General features: G+C 51.5%; 1 protein-coding gene across 1 annotated transcript in view; it reads left to right on the top strand.

Annotated features, from left to right (window-relative positions):
• PARD6G (par-6 family cell polarity regulator gamma) overlaps positions 1-23,762 on the top strand; it is a 66,410-nt gene that overhangs the window by 26,746 nt on the left and 15,902 nt on the right. The gene's annotated exons all lie outside the window — the stretch shown is intronic.

Here is a 23,762-nt window from a genome sequence, read left to right on the forward strand (position 1 = left end):
TTGCCAGTATGTTTTCCACTGTGTTTTTGGGGTTGGAAAAAGATGTTAGTTTTAAATTGTTACTTTGGTTAACTTGAGCTCTGAAGACCTAGTTTTGCTGTGACAACATCAGAGCCACATTTTTTATTTGTTTTCTCTTTCGCTAAGTTTGGGAGAGCGTTAACATTTCAAAATTATATACCTTTGAACAACATGGGGGTTAGGGGTGCCAACCACCTTGCACTCAAAAATCCACGTATAACTTTTGACTCCATAGAGTGCTGCTGTCCCTGGGCACTTACAGGGGATCCATTCCAGGACCCCCTGCTGGTACCAGAATCCGGGGATGCTCAAGTCCCCTCTATAGGACAGCCTAGATCAGTGAATACGGTCAGCCCTCTGCATCCTCGAACTCCTAGCCACAGATCAGAAACAGAGCAGGTGTTTATTGAAGGCCGTCCACGTGTAAGTGGACCCACACAGGTTGTTCAAGGGTCAACCGTACTGACGGAAAGAACCCCCTGAGGTGACACTTGATTTTCCGGGAAATGGGAAAACGGCGTTTTATGGTTGACTTGGTCATGACTGTCCCCCTTCTCCGAGGACACCTTCTGTCACATGTGAGCACTGGGTGCCCTTAAAGAACAGAGGCCTCGGGAAGACCTGCAGCCCATGCTACTGTGACTTTGATCTTAGCAGGAGGGGACGGGTCCTGGTCTCTGGATGGGGGCAGAGCCTAAACACCCACTAAAGTAGCAGCCACAGCCACGAGTGCAGGGGAGGCCCTCGGGAACACGGGGCCTGGGGCTCGGTGCAGCAGGTGCTGCTCTCCCGCGCAGTTGTCCTGAGGTGAGCGGCAGCATGTGCACAGCTCAGAGCACCCTGGCCAGTGGTCAGTGCTCCGGGAATGAGCTGTCACATCCTGTTTGTAGTGACGGAGGGAATGCATGTGGAGAGGGAGCACCAGGAGACCGCTGACCTCACTCTGGACTTTTTTCTGGCACAAGATCAGAAAGCTCCACCTCTGCGTTCCAGACATCAACACAGCTGTCACTTCCTCAGGTGGCCTGGGGGAGTGGCTGAGGCGTAGGACCCTCTTCTGCCTCTGCAGGCCCTGGCTTTGCTGTGGCTGCTGCATCCCCCCTGCCCCTGCGGCCCCCACTGCACATCACGTGGGCAGGTGTTCGCGCGCCCATCTCAGGAGGGCCTGGTCCCAAACGCTCTACCTTAGGCGCCCGCCTGCCCGTCGGCTCTCTCTGCTGTGGTTGCTCGCTGCTCTCAGGGCTGGCTTGTCCCACAGCTCTGCCCGCAGAGGTCGTGCTGTCGGCTCACTGGTGTGGGAGGTGAGCAGTGGGTGTGAGGCGCCACGTGGACTGCAGGGGACGCGGGCTTTGTCATCTGTGGGAAGGGAACGCGTCTCTGTACCACTGTGTATGGGCTGGGCTTGGAGCAGGACAGAGGCACTGTCTGCCCTTTACGAGGCCGGTCCTCATGACACCTGGCACCCTCGCTCTTGATTCCCCGACGCTGAGACACGGGAAGCTCCGGGTCTGTGTGTGCAGCTGGGGCTGCATTAACTTCCAGGCTTTTCCTCTCCGCAGGGCCGAGGTCTTGCATCCTGTCTTCATTATTTACTTTTCCTCCTTCCTGTGGCAGCAGAGAAATAGCCCAGAGATGAACGAGCTGGCTTACGGTTCCGATCCCTCTTGTTCTCAGCGTGAGCCTGTCACCTGCAGCCCCTGCCCCTTTCTCTGTCATGTGGCAGCAGGAGCTCGGAGCACCTGAGACTGCCCCTCCGGCACCTGCTCCCTGGCTGTGACCAGCGAGCCCCCCTGTCCTCAGCTGAGGCACCCACCTCAGGGTGTTTTCCGGCTGACACAGGAAGATGTCCCCATGTTCACAGCCGTCAGTGTCCCTGCACAGGATCAGCAGGACCCGCCAATAGAAATCACAGACGTGTTCATATTGTGTTAGTTGTAGCCAGATATCTTGAATATCATTGATAGTTAGTCATTATTTAAAACAATGGTACAGATTGTTATTTAATGTGTTAGTGAGAAATCACATACAGTCAGCCCTCCATGTCTGTGGGTTCCACATCCATGGGTTCAACCAACTACAGATCGGAAATATTTGGGGGGAAATGTTTTATTTTTTGCTGATGTGCTACACAGTGAGGCCTCCTACAATGGTTGTATCTATACTAAACACGTGCAGACTTTCCCTTGTCATTCCCTAAACAATACAGCATTATATAGCATTTAAATTATTTATATAGCATTTAAATTGTGTTAGGTATTATAAGTAATCTAGAGGTGATTTAAAGTGTATGGGAGGATGTCCGTAGGATATATGCAAACACTAAACCATTTTATATAAGGGACTTGAGTATCCATGGATTTTTATATCGAGGGCGGGGGAATCCTGGACCAATTCCCTTATGGATATTGTGTACATAATTGCTTTAATATTTTGATAGTTGTCTTCAAAGTGATCATTTCCTCCGTAGTCCCATGTATTTTACTTTATGCCTTTAAAAATGCTACCCCAAGAAGGCATTCCCAAGCACTGTGAGATGGCTGAGGGTTCTGGGCACTGGGGTAAGGACACTGTTGCAGTCAGCGTTTGGGAGCTCAGACAACAGGCCCGGAACCAGTCAGGGGACTTTTCCTGAGGACGCTGGGTGGTGTTTTTGCCCGAGGGGCAGAGGACCACCCCTTTGGCTTCACTTCTACAGGCTCTTCTGCATTTACTAGACTTCTGAGCCCTCTGTCCAGGCTGGGCTACTGTTAAAAGCTGTGGGGTTTTCCCTGGGTTAAATAACAGATGTTATTATGCCTTTCACTTTCATGCTTGGCCCATTTTAGTAAGAGAATAAAGAAGTCAGAGGCAGAATCGGGAGTCCTGTTTGCATATTTGGGCGACAGACCCAGCCAGTGTTAGGGAAGCTCGTCTCTCTGTGCCCTGTGGACGCCTGTCCTTCCCGAGGAAGCTGGCTCGGCCAGAGAGAACGCAGGACAAGACCAGCAGAGATGCTTGGAGTGTCTCTTTCTAATTTTAGCCGAATAAACAGGAAGTGCAAATACCCATAGAATAATTACTTCAACTACCCTGTGCCTGTACTCTTGTTATTTAAGAGATGGGCCTCCTCACCTCTCTGGCCCCAGCCCAGGAGTAGAGGTGGAATCCTAATTGAATTTCATTTGCTCTCTGTCCCTGGGGTACCACTGCCCGGGGATCAAGAGGAGGTTGATGAAGTCTTCATTATACTACAAGGCTTTCGGAACAATTAGAGTGCTCTGAACTGTTTACTTTTAAACTAGCCTAAATATAGCACACTTGCTTGTATCTGTTAACTGTTCTCTGGCAATTCTTTGGGTTTCTCGAATGAGGAAGACACATTTATAAACTTTTTGATTTATCAGAAGTTGAATGGTTGGGAGCTGGGGCGAGGGTGTGTGTGTGTGTTTGCTTGTGATTCCACTTAAGCGAGTTGCCAGAAAGAGTAATTAAGGCGTGTTCTTCCAAGTAAAATGTATAGAATTATTGAGAGTTTGGTTTAGACATTGGCAGAATCTTGTTATCAGGCATATGAATCCTGATTATGATGGCTTTTCTTGGATTCTGTATTCAAAGTAGCTAGAGATGTGTTTGGTTTTAAGTTGGAGGCTCACTGTGTAGCAGGAATCAAAGCTACCACCACTGAATTTCTGTATCCCCTCCCTGTTTCGTTCTTCCTCAGACGCGGCTCTTTGAGTTGTGAGTAAAGGTGTAGGTTTGCTCATGTCCCTACACCCTGGAATCTGGAGCTTTTTCATGAGACACGTCTGCTTCTTTAATTGTCACTGTGTCTTGGAAGTTTGAGTATTTGAAGAATTTCTTTCCTTTTTTTTTTTTTTAAATTGAAAAAAGGGCAAAACCTCTCCCACTGCCTCCCGTGGGAACATGCAGAAAACAAAATGCCTGACCCAGCGCCCCCCTTCCCCCCAGGAGTGGGAGTGATGGGGAGAGAATGTGCTGATGCAGCTCGTGAAAAGGAAAACAAAGGCCAGCCGCCCACTGTCCGCAGAATCCAGGCCTTGTCCTGCGGGCCGGCCTGCAGGCTCTGACCGGTGCAGTCCACCTGAGTCTGAGCGCTGCCTCTTCCCCTCCAGTCAGAGTTTACACAATGGAATTGGATTCTACTCTTTTCTTATTTTCTAGTCATATGTACTTTTACACATTCAAGCCCAGAGTATAATTTATAATTTGGATTCATGCGTTTAAAAAACTTAACATCATAAATAACCACGTCCTATGTCATTAAGTTATTTGTAAGACTGTTTTAAAAAGTCTGTTCTGTTTATAACATCTTCATAAAAGAAAACCCAAACAACGTGGAAACAACACTGCCTTGAGGGGATCACTGTGTCCATTTTGATGAGTCCCTCCAGACCCGTGGTGCGGACAGTCCCTGGGACCTCGTGGTACATAAACGGGGTCATAATATGTGTCCTGTAGAGATTATTTTAACCTAAAATTATATTTTTTACTTTCTGTACATATATGTAGATATATATGATCCTTTTTTTTTTAAATCCTCACCCAAGGATGTTTTTGCCATTGATTTCTAGAGAGAGTGAAAGGGAGGGAGGAGAGAGAGATGGGAGGGAGGAAGACATTGATTGGTTGCCTCCTGCACGCACCCCTACCTGGGCTGGGGAATCTTGCAACCGAGGTATGTGTCCTTGACTGGGAATTGAACCAGCCACCCTTCGGTCTGCAGGCTGATGCTCTAACGACTGAGCAACCGGCCAGGGCTATATGATCCTTTTAATGGACATATCAGTTGTATGAATGTAACAAAATTTAACCAATTCTTTATTAATTTATATTTCAACTGTTCCAATTTTTTGTTATTATAAACTGTGTTGTACATGTTTAGATTCTGTCAGGATAGGTCAGCGGAGCACCTGCGGGCAGGTGGTGGTGAGTCTGATGGGGACAAGGGGGAGGTTTAAGCCAAGGCTTCTACTGCTCAGTGTCTCCTGCAGTAGGCGTGCAGTTTGGGAGGCGGGACCTGCTGAGTCTGGAGAGCATGGAGTTAGAACCTGGTGTGATGTTTTATTAAATGTCGCTGAAGGATGGCAGGGCGAGAAGTGCTCACCCCTCTGGGTTTTGGGGAACACGGGGTTAAATTTGAGCTTTGTGGCCCTCGTGGGGGTTGGTTGGCCACAGATGTCAGCACAGAGGTGTTGGCCTCTGGCACCTTCCAAAAGGCCAGTCCTTCCTTCATTGCCCTTTGACCTGGACGACGGTGCCCGGTCAGCCAGCCAGCCCTAACTTTGCACCACAACATACAGAGCCCCCAGTGAACACGCAGCTCCTGGCCGTCACCACAATGGTCCCTCCTGAGAAACAATGGACTCCGTGGCCCATTAGTGTAGAGGAGTTCGTTGTGTAAGGGATGTTACCTGCACCAGTTTGGAGTCCGGAGATATAAAAATTTCCACCGTGACCTCTTCTTTTCCAGCAGCGTAAGCAAGATTGGGATTTCCTCTTGCACCGTGGTGTGTCTTCCTGTTTTTTCCCCTGTATCTCTGTCCTTTCCATCTCTCCTGTGGGAAAGTGACTCAGCACCGAGGCTCCACCTGCACCCGGTTCTCGTAAACACCGAGGCACTTTGTGGCCTTTAACAGATGCAGACAGGGCACTGGGTGGGACCGACAGTGGAATTTGCAGCTATTCGCCTAAACTGCCTTCTGGGGGTGGTGTGAGTGCAGGGGATGCCCCCGTGGTCCTGCCCGGCACAGCACAGCCTCCACAGAACCACGGAGTGCAGATGACCAGGTTGGGAGTGCTTTACCCTGTAAAAGGAGAGTGTTCAGACCACATATATTAGCTAATATATAACTAATTTTTTATTGTGGCAAAGCACCTGTAACATAAAATTTACCACTTTAACCATTTTTAACTGTGCGATTCAGTACTACTGAGTTCATTCACATGGTTGTGCAACCACTATCTATCTCCTGAACTTTTTCACTCCCCCCCCCACCCCCCCCCCGCCCCGAAACTGTAGCAGTAAAACAGTATATGTTTTGCTGAGTTACCGTCGAACTCCAAGAAGTGGCTCTGTACCTGTAAGGATAAATTCCTATAAAATGTCCATGGCACACTCACCACTGCTATATGTCTACAGTCTGGTTAAAGGTTGCAAATCACTTAGGAAATAATTGTCACTTGTGGATGGAGTCATCACATCCCTGTAGAGAAGCCAGGCTTTCCCCACCCGCCTGGGTGCTCAGACCTGTTCCTCCCACGCTGATCCTGTGCCTTGGACTTTGCATGGCAGGTGGTGAGTCTCAAGTTAAATGACCAGGAAGAAGCCCCTGCCAGCTCCCCTGGACATGCCAGGGCACCAGCAGTGACTTGGAGGGGTGGGAACCCTAACCTGGCCCCCACCTGCGTGGGACCTCTCTGAGCTTGGATCTCGAGATGCCGGTGCTGGACTGTGTGTGTGTGTTGCGGGTGGGAGACCCTGACAATCCCAGGACACAGCCACAAAGACACTGCAGGTCCGCCCCCTCCAAACATTTCCATTTTGTCTCTCAAAGCCGGGGGGGCGGGGGGGGGGGCTCCTGGTGACAGCCCGCTCCCACAGTTCCTCCCTGCAGCTGTTAAGCCCAAGAGATTCTCTGCTGACAGAGATACGAGCGAGAAAATGGGGAGGCTTAGGGCTGGCGACCCTCCTCGCCCAAGGTGACGAGCTGGTCCCCACTCCCAAACTGCTTGTCTGGGAGTTGGTGGACCCAGCATGGCACACCTGTCAGTGTCCTGACAGCCAGCCCCACAGCCGTGGGAGCTGGCTCTCCGCGCGGTCAGGCCTGCCCTCCCTGGCCTTGGCTCACCATGGCGTGGGCTGCAGTTGGGGTGGATGGTTGGTTGCGGCCTCTTCTGGGCTCCTATGCAGATGGGCCCCAAATGGCCCCTGCCCATCCCCCATGTGACCTCAGTGGGGCGCTCAGCTTCAGAGACCACCAAGAAAGTGTGGAGATGCTGCCAGCCTTTCGGGAGCACATGCCGAGCTGGGGTGTAGAGCCCTGCCTCACCCAGGGGTGTCTTTTTGGGGTAATAAAAACCTGTGAAGTAGGCAGCAGATGCACCAGGAACTGTGGAATTGTGCACATTCACGCATGCACTCAGTGGCAGGTAAGCCAGGTACCACACGATGTCTCAGGCCAACTGTCCTAGAACCTGGCCTTGAAGCTGGTGCTCTGCTCCTTCTCTGGAAGGAGGGTCTTGTCTAACAGAGATGAATGTGGGGACCCCGTGAAGCAGTGTCCCTCAGGGTCTTCAGGGTCTACTGAGTGGGAGACACAGGCCAGGGCTCCACCCCAGTCACTGTGGGAGCTTCTCCCAGCCTCTGTGCTCAGGAGCAGCAGGCGCAGTGATGGACAGCTGACGTGGGCAGCATCTTGGGAGGCTCAGAGGAGCAGAGACGGCCCTTTGGCACTTGGTCCTGCCCAGCGACCCTCTGCTTAGGAAGGGCCTGCCGCTGTGTTTGCGCTGGACTCGGCTGATGGGGCAGCTGAGGGAGGCAGGGCCCTTGGCTGAGTTGGAAAGGGCTGAGGACCTGGCTGGCACCCCTGGGTGGGGCTCCTTCCATCTCCTTTGTGAGGGAAGAGGACGGTTGGCTTGGTGCACTGGCCAAGCCAGGGCTGCCAACTGCCACCGTGCGAGTCGCTGGAGGGTCTGCTCTAAGTAGGGGCTTTCCTGCCAGCAGTTATTTTCGGCTGTTTGATTACAGTTGTCCTCTTAGGCCACCACTATAGCGTCCTGTAAATACAGGCTGAGCGAGTCACAGCCCCGGGCTGCGGAGTCGGCTGGGACGTGGACACATGGGCGGCCACGCTCTTCCTGGAGGTGACGGGGGTTCCCCTGAGGCTCTCAGGAGCGTCTCTGGGGAGACAGAGCCCATGGAGGCTGCTCTTCACACAGCCTCTGCTCAGACACTGAAGTCGCTCATATCAGACCCACCGTGAACTGGTGAACTGAGGACATGTCGCTGCAGAGATCCCAGCCACCCTCCAAGTCTGACCACTGTCAGACAAGCTGACAGAGTGACCAGGCAGCAGTCCTAACAGGCTCCTGAGAGGCCGAGTGCAGTCTGTCCTGCCTGTGTTTTCGTGGGGCACTTTCCCCCCATCTCCTTCCTCCTACACTATGAAAAGATTTCAGTGAGAGAGAGTGGGAAGCCGACTTGTGGGACGTGGAGGGGCCGGATGACTGGTGAGGTGGGTAGAGCTCAGCTTGGCCTTCAGCACAGTTTGCAGGGGCTGATGAGAGGAGAGCACTGATCTTCTTGCTGGAGTGTCGTGTCCAGGCCACAGGCCAACGGGGCACAGCCATGTGGCTTGTTAACTGGCTGGGTTGGAAGGCTGACAGGAGTGGTCAGACCCTAGAACTGCTAGCATCTCAGTTCTGGGTGTTGGAACCTGGGTTTGCAGTTGGGAGGGACAGCACACAGGCCACAGGAGGGCCTGCGGGAGCTCACACCCCTCTCCCCGGGGAGTACTGTGTCTGGATCGGTGACTTAAGATAAAAGAGTGTCAACTACAGCCTCACAACTCTTAGAAGAGGTAGAAATCCTATAAAGCAAGAGGGTTGACTGAGTCCAGGCATTTGCTGCTGGTCCGAGCATTTTTAGTTAAGCTTTCTGTCCGAGCTCAGCTCCCAGAACACGAGTGTTTTCCATCCAGCTCCCTGAAAACACCAGCGTCCTCTAGCTGCTGGTCTGCGGGGGCCCCTGGACACACACAGTGGTTAGTGAGCCTGCTTCCTTGGCTTATCGGCATGTGGCCTTGGGCAGGTTATTTCATCTCTCCTGTACCTTGGTGTCCCCACCTGTTGAACCTCGGTTTGAGGTGATTAAATATTTGGAAGTCCCTCAGAACGGTGCCTGACACATCGGGGCTTTGCTGAGTGTGAGCTGTCCTTCTCCTCCCCCTCTTCGGTGGCGCCAGGAGGTGCGATGGGAGCTGAGGGTGTGTCCTGGGGATCCTGGTCTCTGAGAAGCAACAAGGACGGCTGGGCCTGCCTGGTTCCCTTCGGCACCTGATCGGCTGCTGCGCATCCCCTCACAGACCTGGTTGTCAGGCCCACTGAGCCATAGTTCTCACACTGCCTGTCTCCGGCTGCGGGACACCTTCCACCTGGAGCAAAAGTTAAGGACAGTTAAGCCCGGTGTTGCACGTTGAGTTCTCATGGGGAAGAAGTCCATGTGCAGAACCTGTGCGTTGCCAACCACCCCCCACCCTCCCCCAGCAGAACCAGGCCACCCTGCCATGGGAGGAAGAAGCCTAATGGAGTAAGACTTATTGGATTTTTCCTTGATTTCTTAAGATGGTTCTGAAGACCAGAAAAGATGAAAAGACATTAATCATGAAGCAGATTTTAGGGATTGATGGTAAAGTGTTGTACGTTACTTTTAAAACAGTGGAAGGAAACCTGGCTGGTTGCTCAGTGGTTAGAGCATCAGTCCATGGACCGAAGGTTGCAGGTTCAATCCCCAGCCCCTGTGAGGGCATGTGTGGGAAGCAGCCAATCAATATGCCTCTCTCACATTGATGTTTCTCTCTTTCTCCCCCCTCACTCCCCACTTCACTCTCTCTAAAAATCAATAGAAAAAGTATCTTTGGGTGAGGATTAAAAAAACCCAAAACAGAACAGTGGAAAGGAGTAGCAACTACAGATGAAGTGCTTATTAATGCTTGATTTCACATGTGCACAGCTAAGGGTTGGTGTGTGCATGTGTGTGACATGTATGTACGTGGTTTGTGCGTATGTGTGCATGTGCATGCATGTACCATGGTGTCCCAGGGTCTTTGGTTTTGTGCTTGAAATAATTTTGCCTCAGGGTGGTGTGAGTTTGGCTTCCAGTTTGACTAGATAGGAAACACTGAAAATCAACTTACTTTCATTAAAATCAGTTTTAAAATCACTTCTTTCTAATGCATTGCAAGTAAACCACCTTCTGAGGACATAATTGGCCATTCCACATGGGTCTGTAAGTAGAGACGCTGTGGCTTTGCCACCTGTATGCCCAAGGAAATTAATTACTCAGCTCAGCAAAGCGAGTCGGTACCTTCTAGACTTGAACCTTTTTTCTACCAAGGGCCATTTGGATATTTATAACATCATTCGCTTAATATAATTCACTTGATATAAATGTATGTTGCTATGAAAAAAGCTCCTAGCCCTAGCTGGTTTGGCCCAGTGGGTAAAGCGTTGGCCTATGGACTGAAAGGTCCCAGGTTCAATTCAGGTCAGGGGCATGTATCTCAATTGCAGGCTCCTCCCCAGTCTGGGCCCTGGTCGTGGCTTCTGCAGGAGGCAACCAATCGATGTGTATCTCTCACATAAATGTTTCTCTGTCTTTCCTTCTCTCTTCCACTCTCTCTAAAAATCAATGGAAAAATATCCTCGGGTGAGGATTTAAAAAAAAAAAAAAGCTCCTAGATTTACTGAATTTTGAGTCCAGTCTGCGGTTGCCTTGGCAGGGCCAGACCAAATGATTTCTCGGGCCTCATATGACCCCCGGTCTGGACGTTCCCCACCCCTGTTCTAGGTCATCGTAGACAATGTGATTTTCAAATAATACACAAGAAAGAAGTTTTGTGTCTACAGCAGAACCTGGAGCTCCTGCGCAGACAGCTGAGAAAGTTGCCTGCGAACAAGCCGACCACGTCCTCTGGATTTACTTGCTCAGCCCAGCCTCTGTCTTCCTGCTGTGCCAGCGGGTAAACTGTTGTCTGATTAGGTTTGGCTTTGGTTTGGATCCTGTGCTCCTTCTCATTGAGCCACCTCAGAGGACTGTGCTGGTGGCCAGCGGGACCACTGGCTCACACCTGTCCCCAGGGAGCGAGGCAGCAGCAAGGCTGAGTGGACGCTGCTTTCAGTGGGCGCAAGGAGTGGGCACAGGCTCCCAGGGCTGCTTGAGTGTCACTAACCTGGTGAATTCAGAAGGAACAGAGCACACTTTTCCTTTGGGATCATCTTCTCAGACTTGCATCAACTCCTACCTACCGTGTCACCTTAATCTCTGCCCTCTGCAAATGAGGATGATGTTATTGCTGGGTGCTTGTCTGACAAAGGTGCTATTACAGTTAATGAAATAATGTGGGCAGATGACCTACAGCTTCTTCTGAAAAGCAAGGTCCTGTGTTTGAAGCATCATTGAAGCTACGATAATTAGCAGGTTCGCCTGCCACTTGCCTCTCTCCCTGTGGACTGAAATCAGGACAGGTGTTTGGATTGCTGCTCCTTCCTTCTGCAAAGCCTGTGTCCTCACCAGTGCCACCTCAGAGACCTGCACAGAAGCCAAGATGGAACCATCTGGAATGACTGAAAACTCCCAAGTTTGTAACAAAAATAAAAACAATCCAAAACAGGAGGAAAAAGAGCCTTCAACAAAAATGGAAACACATCACAAAACAGTTCAGTTGTGAAGCCTGGCACCTCACCAGGTGAGGCCAGGACTGCTGCTGGCCAGGACTCCCCAGCTGGGTCTCTGGGAACCTAGGGTGGGGAGGTGGGGACAGCTCCTGTCTCTGCTCTTGTGGGACCCATGTCCTGGAACACAGGTACTGGTGAGCCTGTTTGAAGTAGAGAATATGAACTTATAAAGCAAAGCTTGTACTAGTCAGTGTGGTAAAGGCAAACACTTTCAGGCTTTAACTCATTGATGTTGATTTTAGCCTAATTGAGGGGAGAAGAATACATCAAAAGTAGGGAAAAGGTTAGACTTCCACTGATGTCTCCTTCTTAAAAGGCATTCTGAGATTGCAGCAACTAGAAAAGCACTGAGCCATTAGGTCTGTGGGACCTAGTACTAGTATTTATGTTTGTTCCTCCGAAAGCTGGAAGGAACCATTTTATTTATTAACTAGAGGCCGGATGCACAAAATTCGTGCAAGGGGCTCCGCCCTCGCAGCCCCGCTTCGTCCGGAAGGTCATACAGTTGGTCATTCTGCTGTTCGGTCTAATTAGCATATTAGCTCTTTATTATATAAGATTTATTTGATTTTATATCTGAATTTACATTGAGATATAATTCACCCATTTAAAGTGTGCAGTTTGTTGGTTTCTAGGATGCTCACAGAATTGAACATGGTTTTACTTTCCCACCTGGATGCCTTTTATTTCCTTTCCTTGCCTAAATGCCCTGTCTAGAACCTCCAGTGTAGTGTCCAATAGAAGAGCAGGTGAACCAACAGGAATTCCCAGTTTGGAGTGGTGAAGAAGGAAACTTTATTCAGTGTAAACAGCTCAATTATGAAGCAACATGGCTGTGGGGTAGCCTGGGACAAGGCCTCTCTCCGACTAGACAGCTCTGTTCCGCTCTGTTCTGCTGTGCCCTGGCGCGATCATCAGTCCTGGGTGGAAAGGAAAAGTGTGCTCCCTGAGCCACAGGGGCTGGCTTATATAGACAGAAGTCCCTGTTCCTGGTCCCTGATTGCTTCATACTCATGCAAACAAGGGCTCCAAATCTTTGGATTGACTAGTCCAAAAGACATTGTCCTGATTGGGCAAGATGGAGCTGCTCTTATTGGTCAGTGAAGATGCTGATGGATAGAACTGCAAATCTCTGATTGGATGGGGAAAGCCTCAGACCTATTGGTTGAAATAGGATTCCAAGAACTCCTTTGTAAGGATGCAGCAGCTCATATGGCAGGAACACAGTACAGGCGGGCAGTTCTGTGCAGACTTCTCTTTTAAAGTGCTGTTTGCATGAGAGGCCGCTGTGTAGAAATGGCTGATAGACTCTACTTTTACATTTGAGCCCAGTTAACCACCAGGAGCTGTTCTTAGTAGGTACCTTCTTTCTCAGGGTCCACAGTCCTGTTCCTGGTCTTGGGGTGGGAGAATCATCCAGTCTTCCATCAATGAGCATGAAATTCACTGTGTTTTTTTTGTGAAAGCCCCTTATCAGACTGAAGACCCTAGTGTTTGTTTCTTACTTCAGGGCAAGTGCATGGGGGGGTGGGGGTGTGTGTGTGTGTGTGGAGAGGGAGTCTTAATTTCATCTTGTTTTGGAAATAAAAAGGATCAAAGAATATAGAGCTACCTGACCACTAACATCATTATAAAAAGAAAGACCATAAAAACAGGAGTTAAAACACTTTTAGCCATGTCAACTTTCACTGCACACATGTCGTTGGAATTACAGTTTTGGCTTGTGACTACGTGTGGTTTCCTTGTGTCCCATGTGCTCTTGGCACACAGGAAGACATCTGAGTTGATTTCCTGACTTGGGGAATTTAAGCTTTATACCACAGCTTTATTTAGAGGATTCGTGGTGTTGTATTTTCCATTCCTTTTTGTTTAAAAGTTGTATAAAATGTTGTTAAGGCTGGTTTTGGTATAGAAAGATCATTCTGACTGCTTTTGCTAAATTCATATCTTCGTGGTCTGGGGAACAGTGGCGTGCTAAAGCCAAAGGAATGTCTGCAGAAACAAATGAGAGGTTTCTCCCAGCCTCAGCGGAGAAGTGCTTGTTATTCATAGCACAGAGATGGAGACAGAAGATGAAATGGATTCCTAACCAGACGGCCTGGTGCTCGGGGTGTGTGTGTGTGTGTGTGTGTGTGTGTGTGTGTGTGTGTGTATGTGTGTGTGAGGCTGGCTCAGTTCTGAGTGGAGGCTAGCCGGTCCCACCCTGCCGTGACTGGTGGCCAGCATGTGCCCTCGGGGCTGCTGGGAGTTTTTTGACTGTAAAATAAAGGGAGGAGAATGATGCTGGCAGTTTTTTTGTCCTTGGGTTTTTCAGTTTTATTTTTCAGAAGCAGCATTGGGAAGACCAGCATACTTTTCCACTGTGGCTGTTTTGTCCCCCTCCCCGTCCCGCCGTCCCCCTACCCCCGTGCTCATTCATGGCCTGTTTCATAGAAATGAGCTGTCACCATCTTTCACGTGGCCAGCCCCTTTCTTCCTCAGTTTCCCTCTAGAGTCCTCCTTCAGACAGGGAGCTCACAGGGTGGGTTGGGATGCAGTCTCCGAGGGAGGCCGCCTGGGCCCCCTGACTGCCTGTACAGACTGCCCACCCTGCCGGCTCCTCTGGGAGGCCGGGCGCATGAGGCAGGGGGAAGGCTGAAGCAGGGACCTCTGCCGTTAAATGAGGCACCTCAGCCTTTTGGCACCTGTCAGCTTCAGCCGAGTGTCCAGCCAGCCCTGCGCCCAGAACTAAAAAGTAAAACCGTGTCCTTGGATTACCAAGGTGTCCGTGCATGTGTGTCCTGCCCAAAAATAATAACTGTACTTTTTAAAGGAATTCATCTGAGCTTTGGTGAGCTGTGTGTGCGCCGTGGCCGAGAATCGGCTGGCAGAATGGACCTCGGGCTGTTGGACCGCCTCCCGGATGGTTTCTGGGTAATTGAAGGAAGTGTTGGATTAGCACCTGTTTTATTTTTTCCTGTGAAAGTTGTCTGTATGCAGTTTGTGTTTGTTCTCGGACACTTTGGCCAAAAACAGTACCTTAAAATGCGAATTAATTTTTAGTGTGTATTTTAGATGCTACTGGAAATAAATTCAGAGCTGAGGTGTCAACACCTGGAGATCGATCCCTCGGCCATTGACAAGGGACAAGGAAGTGTGCTTAGTATCCGCGGAAGCGAATAGTTTTCATTGCAGTGCCAGAGTCCGGACTCGGACAGAGCTTGTTCCTCCAGTGTCACCCCTCCCCTGTGTGTCTGCCTCTCCGAGGACGAGGGATGGGCGAAAGCAGGGCTGGGGTGGGGGGCTCCCATTTTTCGGAGCCCATCAGCAAAGGTGGCCGAGGAGGCCCAGGGTTTCAGGAGAGGGACACAGTAGTCCAAGTCGAAGGTGTCATCACGTCTTAGCGCAGGAGGCCTTGAGTGCCTGGGTGGCCCTGATTCTGGCCTCAGTTTCCCTGCTAACAAGGGGGAGGGGTGGAGTCAGATGCAGGTACATGGGAGCTCCACATGGGCTGCCAGGTGCCATGGTCCTGGGTCTTGGCGGGCTGAGGTTCCACTGCCTAGTTCAGGGGGACAGCTCCATGGTCCCCCTGCCCAGCAAGCCCTGCAGCATCTCACACAGGGAGGGACAAGGTCGGCATGAAGAGGGCCCAAGCGGCAGGCAGCCCCCACCAAGCAAAATGAGGGCCAAGGCCAGGCCTCCTCTCAGCACCCACGGGGCCCAGGGTGCACCGGGGCCAGGGTGCCCGGGGTCGGACGCTGTGTGAGGGACGTTGGGGAAGAAGGATAACTTCTCTAGGTGTCTCCATGGGAATCCCGAGGCCCCACTCAGGGGGACTAGGCTGTACCCACCCCACCCACCATCCTCACTGGCTCTCTGGTGTGACCCTGTTCTCACGTGGCCATGGCTCGTTAGTTTCAGGCTGGCCTTAGGACAGCTGGCTCTGCAGGGCTCCTGCCTCCAGAAACGCGTGTTCCACAGGTGCTCCCGCCCACGGCACTAGGGGCAGTTTGGTGGATGACTCTTTGCCTCAGGGCATCCTGAGCATTGTGGGGTGTTTACCTCTGGCCCCACCCACATTATGCCAGAGGCACCCCCAGTTATGACAACCACAAGCTTCTCCACCGTCACCACGTGTGCCCTGGGGCTGGGGAGCCTTGGGGTCAGTCATGGCAAGTCCCTGGGCTTGCAGGCTGAGGGTGGGCCGCCTCTGGGTCTTGGGCATGTGGAGCGTGCATGGAAGTCGCAGGCAGGAGCTGGGCCAGACCTGCTTTTCACACCTTGTAGAGCGCCTGTCACTGGTGTGACAGAGACGAGTAATTCTAAAATTGCGATGGTCCTTCCGGAAACTTCCAGGGAGGCTGCAGGCCCCGGCCTTTGGGTGGTCCCCAGGGAGGCTGCAGTTAGCATCACAGGACTGGGAAGAACAGGGACTTTATGTCCTGGGCCCCACCCTGAGTCTAGTCTGATCAGTGCGGGGAGTGCCCAGGGCAGCCAGCACGGACTGTGGTTCTGGGTGGGTGACCTCGCTCTCAGGACAGTGATAGCCTGTGCAGGGCGAGTCCGTTTCCCCAGGAACAGAGCCGAGTGCTGCACTGTGGGCCACGCTGCCTGTCCCTTCCTGCTGTCACCCAGTGGTCACTGCCCACACCCTGCCCCAGCCTCTGGTCAGCGGGGCTGCCAGGACTCTACTGCCCAGAGCAGATGGAGCTCAAGGTCAAGTCTACCCACCAGACCCAGCCTTCCTGTCCCTTATCCAGGTGCACAGGGCTACCTGCAGCCCCTCTCTGCAGAGCTCCGCCCTTTTATTACGGCCAGAGGCACAGTGGGCACTCCAGTCAGACCTCTGCCTCCAGGTGGGACAGCTATCTATGCCGGGCACCTGGGAAACCTGCAGGGCGGGGGCAGGGCTGAACCACAGCCATTGGGATCCTGGCTCTTAGCTGCCGGTTCTACCAAAACCTCACGGAGCCCTGGCTCTTGGCTGCCGACTGTACTGAACTGCCACAGAGCCCCTGTCCCGACTCTTGGTTATACCAGGACCATCACAGAACCTCACTGTTGGAAGCTGGTTGTACGAGGTTTGCCACAGAGCCCCCGCTCTCGACTGCTGATGGAACCAGGATGTGGCCCTGAAAGGAAAGGAATGTTCTCCCCAGGGGTGGAGTGGGCAGGAGGCGTGTTGCTGCACTTTGGGGCATGCCAGCCTGCTTGCAGGTGATTTCACCCTGCCCTGGCCTCGCTCTGTCTGAGGCTGCTTCCCTGAGGAACACCTGAGTGATTGCAGCTCCTGGATGACGGAGTAAAAATGCCCCCCCCACCCTCTGGTTCGAAATGTGACTGCAGGCATCCTTCCAGACCCTCCCCTTTGCAGGCGAGGGGCCACGCCCCGTGGGCACGGCCGTGGGCACCATGCCGGGAGGTTTGACCAAAAGCCCTCCCTTGTGGGCTCGAGGCCGGAACCATGAGTTTGGATTGGTGCTTTGTTCTCAGCCCCCCTTCGTGGCTCATGCAAAAATGTAGGAAATTGGAGGGTCGGTTCTTTTGTTCCCTGGACTTGGGGTGTTACTCATCCACTGTCCCTGCTTCCAGGATGAGGCGCAAATGGCATGAAACCTTGGGCCGCTTTGGAGTCGACCTGGGCCTGGATGAGGGAGAGCAGAGTGGGCTTAGGGAAGGACATTCAGGGAAGTCACGTCGGAGGCTCCAGGTGCCCCTGAAGCGGTGTCTTCCGGCCCTTTTGTCTTTGGTCCACATCCCTTCTGAGCAGCTGAGAGCAGCCAGCCCCCACATGCCCCTCGCCCGGGAGGTCTCCCTCCACCTACACTTGTTGACTGGTTTTCTGAGTGTGTGTTATGGAGACACTCTCTTTGGTTTTCTAAAAGGACCGTGATAAGAGGGTGGTGCTCAAGGGGATGCGCCTTCAAACTCAGTGCCCTGCCCTCCTACCCCCTTAAAAATTGCTGTCCTGAAGTGGGCCAGCCCTAAACCATGGCCGGGGAGTGTGCAGTGTGGGGCCAGCTGGCCAGCAGGACACATGAGGGATCCTGGGAGCTCCCTGTGGACTCTCAGCGTCTGTGCTCGTCTCTGCATCGCAGAGAGCAGAGGGCTCTGGAGAAGTTTCCCGTCGTGAGTGCAGCCACTTGGAGGTATGGGCTGGGCGGTAGAGCCTCACGAGCTCAAGGAGGACTTGGCCCCGAAGGCACAAAGTTTGCGGTGCCTCAGCCAGAGGCAGAGGTTTCTGCCCGTGTCCCCAGTGGACGGGCACTTGGGAGGCCCCTTTGCTGGGGTGGGTTTTTTATTGAGATTTTCTTTTAGAAGATTGCAGCTGTCAGCCATGATCCCAGATCCCCGTGTATTTGCCGTTTCCCCCGATGGTGCCGTTCTACAAAGTTGTCACAGGATGTCACACGCTGGTGTGCTCCACCCACCTGGTCAGGTTCCCGTGCTCCTGGGTTCAGTTGTGTGCACTCGTGCGGTTTTAGGAGCAGAGCACAGCACACTATCTGGCAAATTTGAACACTAAATAGTCCCCGCCTCCCGTCCTTGGCAACACATGCTATTTCACGGGACTGCAGTCTATCCCGTGTCTTCCTCTGGTTTCAGGGCCGGGAAAGGCTGCTTCCCTAAGCAAAGCTTTGTCTGTGGCCCCGGCCTCCCATCCTGCGGCAGTTCGGGGCCTCGTGCCCACGGCAGGGCCACTGTTCAGGCCGCCCAGCAGCAGAAGCCTGGAAGGCTGGCCGGGGAGTGCTGTGCCCGCCTCCCGGCCGAGGCTGGCAGAGCTGAGATCCCACAGCAGCTGCTGGCTTTGTTGTTTGGGGTTTTGGGGTCAATTTTGTTTTCAGTTTTGAAGGGAGTAGGAAATACACGGTATAAGTAGGGTGCCTGGTTCTGAAAAATACATTCTAAGTTTAAACTTAACACACGAGCACACCCATCAGCCTTTTCTCAGTGTGTCGAACTTTTCCAGGTGGAGAAATGAGAAAAAGCTTGGTTAAAAAGCACATGTGCACATACTTTAAGACTGGCCAAGTATCTGCACAGGTTTCTGTTGTCATCTGTCCCTTTAGCCACTATTCCAGTGATGGCGAACCTATGACACCTCTGACACGCGAACTCATTTTTTTGGTTGATTTTTCTTTGTTAAATGGCATTTAAATATATAAAATAAATATCAAAAATATAGGTCTTTGTTTTACTATGGTTGCAAATATCAAAAAATTTCTATATGTGACACGGCACCAGAGTTAAGTTAGGGTTTTTCAAAATGCTGACACGCCGAGCTCAAAAGGTTCGCCATCACTGCACTATTCCCTTCTCTTTCATATACTTCTCCCCGTTACTAATACTTTCCAGTTAAAACGTGAATGCTGATAGTTCCAAGAAGTGTCCTTTAGCCCGATTGGCATGGCTCAGCGGCTGAGCATCGACCTATGAACTGGGAGATCACGGTGCAATTCCCGGTCAGGGCACATAACCCGGGTTGCGGGTTCGATCCCCAGTGTGGGGCCTGCAGGAGGCAGCCAATCAACGAATCTGTCTCATCATTGCTGTTTCTATCTCTCTCTCTCTCTTTTCCTCTCTGAAATCGATAAAAATATATTTAAAAAAAGAAGTGTCCTTTAGTTCCCTCCACCCCCTTTGACCTCCTCCCAACTTTCTCTCTTTGTCATGGCTTCTCCCTCCTCCAACAAACCTCTCCTCTCCTCCCAAACCACCTCCTTCAGGAAGCCTCGGGGATTTATTGTCCTCAGAGCAGAATGATGTCACAGCGGGCTGCTGGGGCCGCTGGGTAGTTGGGGTCATTGTAGGTGGAGAGGCCCGCAGAGCCGTCACAGAGCAGGTGGAGAATGTCTCTTCCTATATGTTGACTCAAAGCCCGGCACCCCCACTCCGGAGAAGCACAGTGTGCCCTCGACAGCGGTCACAGCTGGGCGCTGTGTCCTGACAGAAAGTGAAGTGATGGCTGGAACAGCGAGCACAGCGCTGGGGACTAGTTGTGCCCACAACCCACCTGTTGAAGCCCTAACCCCAGTGTGAGGGTCTTCAGGGGGTAACTAAGGTTAAAAGAGGTCACGGATCTACCCGGGCTGTGTCCTCACAAGAGGAGGCAGAGCCTGTCTCACTGGTTCTCACAGCGAGGACACAGGGATCTGCCCCCAGGAAGAGGCCTCGCCTGATCCCAGCAGCCAGGCCCCTAGAGCAGCCTCCAGCCTCCAGAACTGTGAGGGTGAATGTCATTTAAACCACACCTCGGTGCTGTTCTGTTAGAGCAGCTGGAGGAGTAACCTCGGATGGTCCCAATTCTGCAACAAAACAATTACTGAACAGTTACTCTTTGTATGATCGGTATGGGATATTTTGATGGTTAATTTCATGTGTCAACTTGACTGGCCTAAAGGGTGCCCAGATAGCTGGTTAGACATGACTTCTAGGTGAGGGGGGAGGATGTTTTCAGGTGAGTTAGCATTTCAATCAGCAGACTGAGTAGAGCAGCCAGTGGGCCCCGTCCAATCTGTCGAGGGCCTGCATGGAACGCAAAGGTGAGGGAGGGGGATCCTCTCTCTCCTTGAGCTGAGCGTCTGTCTTCTCCAGCCCTTGGACATCGAAGCTCCTGGCTCTCCTGCTTGCAGGCGGCAGATTTGGGGACTTCTTGCCCTTCGTAACTGCCTGAGCCAGTTTCCGTGACAAATCTTTTCTATTCGTCTGTATCTCTCCCATTGGTTCCGTTTCTCTGGGGAATCCTGACTGACACACGTGTGTTTTGGTTGCACTAAACAGTGCGGGGAAATGTGCACTAGACTGTTATTTGGAAAGGGCATGATTATTGAGGCATTTTCTTTCTATTTTGCTTTTTTAACCCATTTGATCCAATCTCTTTACATTCTGCTCCCATGTGGATTTGAGCACTTTCTCTGCATCTGGTGTAGATGAGTGACGAGTGAGCAAAGATGATGTGAGTTTCCCAAGGACGCTTTCACTTGAACAGAGAAGAGTGTAACAGTGCAGTAGCCGCTGCACCGGGTTGTCCTGTTACCAGGCACCAGTGGCCTCTAGCCTCAGTTTCCTCACTTGTTGAAGGAAGGTGTCAAGGACTGTGAGGACCAAGAGGAAGGGGGGCGGGGAGCTCTGATTGGGCCCAGCTTCTAGGAGGGTGTGCTCAGCTGACTTGGGCTCTCGGGGCCTCAGGAAAGTCCCCTGGGAGTGGCTCCAGGCCCCTGCATCTGCCCCTTGTCTGTGGACCTGGGGGATGCTGGGCTGGAAGGGTGGGTCCTGGGATGCTGCCCAGCACCCAGAGCAGGTTGGAGAGGATGGTTTAGGTGGTAAACATGCAGTAGAGTTGGTGTTGGCAGGAGGCTTTGCATTTCATGCTCAGGGAGACGTCAGGACTGGCTCAGAAACGGCAGATGACTTGCCTCAGCTGACAGCTGGGCTGTGGACCGGGCTCCTCCCACTGTCCTGAAGCTGTAAAGCCAAGAGGAGCAGATTCTGTGACCTTAGCGGTCTCGTCAGCAACGTGGACCCAAAATCTCAGTGGAGGACTTTGAGTGCTGCCAGGAGCCCCACAATCGTCAATGTGCACTCCGAGAGCATCTCAGCAAACCTTTCGGGGAGCAGTTCAAAGCCCCCCAAAATCTGAGCATGGCCTCCTTTTGGCAGAGAAAACTGTTTCAGAGTTGACTTTATATTTTGAGGTGCTTTGGGGAAAGATTTGTTGTTCAAAGAAACTTGTAACAGAAAAAATGAAGATAGGTTTGTGCTTTCTCCCCCTCTTCTAGGTGGTGTCTGCCCAGGGTCGCATCTTGTCTTCTCCGTGACACACTCCTCAGCCCAGAGCAACATAATTCCAGGCGTGTATCACACTCGTACCAAGTTGGGGAAGCTGGTAGCTGGACTTGATGGGACTTAATTTCTTAAATTAGGACTTTCCACTTTGAGTTCTTAGTTTGTTCATGTTTATGTCACGCTGGTTCCAGGCGACTTCTACTAACGCCTGCTATTTTGGGCAGGGCCACCTCTCCAGGGCAGACAGCAGGAGCTCAGGAGGCCAGACCCCAAGCACAGGGTGTTATTTATGTTTCTGGTGGTTTTTTTTTAAATCAGGCCACAGCTACTTTTGTTTGCTACTTTACTTAGAAATGGACAGGGACGTGACCTTGGATTAGGTGATGGTTTCCTAATTATAGCACCAAAAGCACAGCATCAAAAGAAAAAACTAGATAAGTTGGATTTCATCAAAATTTAAAACTTTTGGATGTCAAAGGACACAACAATAAAATGAAAAGACAAACCACAGAATAGAAAAAAATAGTTTCAAGTCATATACCTTAAAAAAAATTTTTTAAATTTTAATTTCAGAGAAGAAGGGAGAGGGAAAGATAGAAACATCCATGATGAGAGGGAATCATTGATCGGCTCCCTCCTGCACACCCCCAACTGGGGATTGAGCCAGCAACCCATGCATGTGCTCTGACCGGGAATCGAACTATGACCTCCTGGTTTATAGGCCGACACTCAACCACTGAGCCACACCGCCTGGGTTCAAGTCATATATCTTGTAATAACTTATATATAAAAAACTCACAGCAGCAACTTAAAATGGGCAAAGCATATGAATAGCGATTCCTTCCAAGAGATATACAGATGGCCAACATGCACATGAAAACATGAAACACGGATAAAAACAAATGTGGAGGATGTGAGAATTCGGCCCCTCAGACACTGCTGGTGGTGATTCCTGAGACAGCCAGACAGAGAGCTACCACATGACCCAGCAATTCCACTCCTGGATCTTTACCCAACAGAAATGAACACACATGTCCACACAAAAACTTGCTCATGAATTTTCATAGCAGCCTTATTCACATAAAGTGGAAATAACTCAAGTGTCAGTCAGGAATACAGGGATAAGCAGAATGTATCCATCCACACAATGGAAACTATTTGGCCGCAAAAAGAAAGGAAGTACTGATAGATGCTGCAACACACATGAACCTTAAAAAATTGTGCTAAGTGAAAGAAGTCAGACACAAAGGCCACACAGTATATGATTCCACTTATATGAAATGTCCAGAATTGGCAAATCTATAGAGAGAAAATGATTAGTATTTGCTCAGGGCTGGAGTGAGGCTAGCATCTCAAAGTACTTGGCCTGAGCCATGTGACTGCAGCCCCAGCCAAGTCCTTGATTCGGGAGTGGGCTGAGTCAGTTCAGGGGGGTCCAGGGGGAGGGCGGTAGGGGGCTCAGGATGGAGCAGCCGCCCTCAAAGCAGGAAGGGACAGACGAACACGGTGGGTGATCTGCCCAACCCTGCAGTTTTCAGCTAAGAAGTTTCCTTTGTCATTGGAGCTGTTACTACTAGAGGTCCCAATGGACTTGCAGCCCTACATCGTATCTGCATTCAGTTTGAGTCATTTCCTAGAAATGTTCATTAGACTTTCTTTGAATCTGGAACCAGCACTGATAAAAGCAACCACAGTGCAGGACAGATACTTGGAACCCATGTAGCCACTTTCTGTGATGGACGGGCCTGTGTGCAGAGTGAGACAACCCAGGCAGACACCCCTGGACTCCAGGGCAGCACACCTGAGGAACTGTGCTCATGCAAGACCGGAGAACCTGACCAGCCGGCCTCCTCGGAGCGCCATCCTGATCTCACACCTACATCCTCAAGGAACAGTGCCCGAGCACTGCACGGTTGGGGGCGGGAGGAGCCTGTAGAGTAAGGAGACAGCTTCAGGCTTCAAGACCAAGTCTGGGGGGAGAGAAAACTGCTGGGAGTCTTGGATTCCTTTGTCAAATGTCGCACCTTTTGTTTTTCGACCCATGTGGCAGACTTTGATAGTGCTGACATTTCTGGAGTCAGGGAGAGTAAAGTCTTGTTCTGACTTGCTTTGATCCAGTGGAGCAGTCCTTCCAGAAGGTTTGCGTGTGTCTGCGTGTTCGCTCAGGTGTGGGAAGGGGAGCTGTGTGGTCTGCCTGCCCTGGACAAGCTGAGACTGGAGCCGGCGTTCGCAGCGGCCGTGCTAAAGGCTGATTCCAGTCTCTTGTGGGAGCACTCAGGCCCCCCGTGCAGGGTGCATCGCAGACGGTGACAAACAGCCCTCCCCCCACCTCTTTATTTCTAGAATTCTCTTGCTTTGAAGGCAGCAGCCATTTACTTGCTCACTAGGCCTGATGATTCTCCCAGGTGACCAGGTGGGATGGGCTCCTGGCTGCTCATCTTGTGACCCTGCTGCCAAGTTTGGCTGATCAGGAAGCTCTTCTCTTCAGGATGCTGTGAAGTCAGCTAGTGGCTCCTGGGAGG

Source organism: Myotis yumanensis, unplaced genomic scaffold, assembly GCF_028538775.1.
Source record: "Myotis yumanensis isolate MYYU_CA2020_CCGP unplaced genomic scaffold, mMyoYum1.0.hap1 SCAF_7, whole genome shotgun sequence".
In the NCBI taxonomy this organism is placed as follows: Eukaryota; Metazoa; Chordata; class Mammalia; order Chiroptera; family Vespertilionidae; genus Myotis; species Myotis yumanensis.